The sequence below is a fragment of the Salmo salar genome, unplaced genomic scaffold, assembly GCF_905237065.1.
Source record: "Salmo salar unplaced genomic scaffold, Ssal_v3.1, whole genome shotgun sequence".
NCBI classification, from domain to species: Eukaryota; Metazoa; Chordata; class Actinopteri; order Salmoniformes; family Salmonidae; genus Salmo; species Salmo salar.
This window is the reverse complement of record NW_025548300.1, coordinates 15,001-18,147: the sequence shown is the minus strand read 5'-3', so window position 1 is coordinate 18,147 and position 3,147 is coordinate 15,001.

The window sequence follows — 3,147 nt, the reverse complement described above, 5'->3', positions numbered from 1 at the left end:
CAAAAATGGTTGTGGTAACCCAAAAACATAGTGCAATTTCTGAGAAGAAAAACATAGCCGATTTTCTGAGAAGAAAAACATAGAATATTTTCTGAAGATTTTTTCAAACTTCCATAAATCAGCCAGGCCGGCCCCCATTGACTTGGGCCCGTAGTAGGGTGCTGTCAGGGTGGGTATGGAGGTCCCTATACCCTTTAAAAGTATTTAAAACAGTTATAAAATTTCACCCCTGGTAACCCAAATGCTACGGACACGTCCCCACCAAAACATAGAATATTTTCTGAAGATTTTTTGAAAAGCTATATAATTCCCTCTTGCTGTATCTCATTGAGTTGGGCCCTTAGGATGGTGCTCTAAGGGTGGGTATGGAGGTCCCTATACCCTCTATAAGTATTTAAAACCGTTTTTCAAAAATGGTTGTGGTAACCCAAAAACATAGTGCAATTTCTGAGAAGAAAAACATAGCCGATTTTCTGAGAAGAAAAACATAGAATATTTTCTGAAGATTTTTTCAAACTTCCATAAATCAGCCAGGCCGGCCCCCATTGACTTGGGCCCGTAGTAGGGTGCTGTCAGGGTGGGTATGGAGGTCCCTATACCCTTTAAAAGTATTTAAAACAGTTATAAAATTTCACCCCTGGTAACCCAAATGCTACGGACACGTCCCCACCAAAACATAGTAATATTTTCTGAGAAGAAAAAACATAGCCGATTTTCTGAGAAGAAAAACATAGAATATTTTCAGAGGATTTTTAAAAACTTCCATAAAACACTCATTCTTCATCCCACTGACTTGGGACTAGCAGTGGGGTGCTGAAACAGGTGTCCTGGGGGTGGTGATGGCCTTTAAAAGTAATTTAAAACCTTTTAAAAATGTCACCCCTGGTAAGCCAAATGCTACGGACACGTCCCCACCAAAACATAGTGCAATTTCTGAGAAGAAAAACATAGAATATTTTCAGAGGATTTTTAAAAACTTCCATAAAACACTCATTCTTCATCCCACTGACTTGGGACCACAGTGGGGTGCTGAAACAGGTGTCCTGGGGGTGGTGATGGCCTTTAAAAGTATTTAAAACAGTTGTAAAATTTCACCCCTGGTAACCCAAATGCTACGGACACGTCCCCACCAAAACATAGTGCAATTTCTGAGAAGAAAAAACATAGCCGATTTTCTGACAAGAAAAACATAGTCATTTTTCTGAAGATTTTTTGAAAAGCTATATAATTCCCTCTTGCTGTATCTCATTGAGTTGGGCCCTTAGGATGGTGCTCTAAGGGTGGGTATGGAGGTCCCTATACCCTCTATAAGTATTTAAAACCGTTTTTCAAAAATGGTTGTGGTAAGCCAAAATAAAACCAGGTGCCATTTTGGAACTTAGTGCCGAATTTCTGAGAAGAAAAACATAGAATATTTTCTGAAGATTTTTTCAAACTTCCATAAATCAGCCAGGCCGGCCCCCATTGACTTGGGCCCGTAGTAGGGTGCTGTCAGGGTGGGTATGGAGGTCCCTATACCCTTTAAAAGTATTTAAAACAGTTATAAAATTTCACCCCTGGTAACCCAAATGCTACGGACACGTCCCCACCAAAACATAGAATATTTTCTGAAGATTTTTTGAAAAGCTATATAATTCCCTCTTGCTGTATCTCATTGAGTTGGGCCCTTAGGATGGTGCTCTAAGGGTGGGTATGGAGGTCCCTATACCCTCTATAAGTATTTAAAACCGTTTTTCAAAAATGGTTGTGGTAACCCAAATAAAACCATAGTGCAATTTCTGAGAAGAAAAACATAGCCGATTTTCTGAGAAGAAAAACATAGAATATTTTCTGAAGATTTTTTCAAACTTCCATAAATCAGCCAGGCCGGCCCCCATTGACTTGGGCCCGTAGTAGGGTGCTGTCAGGGTGGGTATGGAGGTCCCTATACCCTTTAAAAGTATTTAAAACAGTTATAAAATTTCACCCCTGGTAACCCAAATGCTACGGACACGTCCCCACCAAAACATAGAATATTTTCTGAAGATTTTTTGAAAAGCTATATAATTCCCTCTTGCTGTATCTCATTGAGTTGGGCCCTTAGGATGGTGCTCTAAGGGTGGGTATGGAGGTCCCTATACCCTCTATAAGTATTTAAAACCGTTTTTCAAAAATGGTTGTGGTAACCCAAAATAAAACCAGGTGCCCGTTTGGACTTAGTGCAATTTCTGAGAAGAAAAACATAGAATATTTTCTGAAGATTTTTTCAAACTTCCATAAATCAGCCAGGCCGGCCCCCATTGACTTGGGCCCGTAGTAGGGTGCTGTCAGGGTGGGTATGGAGGTCCCTATACCCTTTAAAAGTATTTAAAACCGTTTTTAAAAAATGGTCCCTGGTAACCCAAAATAAAACCAGGTGCCCGTTTGGACTTAGTCTCTGAAGCGAACTGAAAAGTTGGCACTTTGTAACTTTTTTGACCAAAATCTGAAATTTTCAAATAATGATTAAAAATACTTCCTGAGGGGCTAGAGTTCCCAAATTTTGGCTCATAACCTCTCTCGTGATGGGTAACAATTATCCCCTGTTTATAAAATGTCGCATCTACAGTAACTATTTTTTTCTGTTCCGGGAACTTTTTTCCGAAAACTTCAAACTCGATTTTCTATTATAAATTTTTATGGAAAAACGGTTTAAATTATATGGAAATGTTCGTTTATATGTGCCATTTCGTGCAAAAAAAACCCCATCAGGATTGGAGTTGTACTTTTCGATTTATTCAAGTTTAAAGTGTTTTTTTTATGGTCCGGATTTTCATACGGGAGAACGGGGAAAAAATATACTGTGTGAGTAACACAGTGAAGATCGGTAAATTCCGTATTCCCGTCTTTACACAGTCATGCCCGTGTGGGGCAGACAGGTACCGGCGCGAAATCAGAAACCTGGTTTTTGACAACACGACTTCCATGGCCTAGAAGCTCGGGGATAGTGGCAAACTACTAGTCCGATTAAATAAATGCGAAACGGACACTTCTGAGGGTTGCTTGTCCCTCGGAACCATGGTAGTTCGGTCCATATCCCCTCGGCGACCGATTGATGATTACTACTCATGCCGAATAGGGAGAGCTTTACGGACACTTTTGAGGGTTACAAGCCCCTCAGAACCGTGG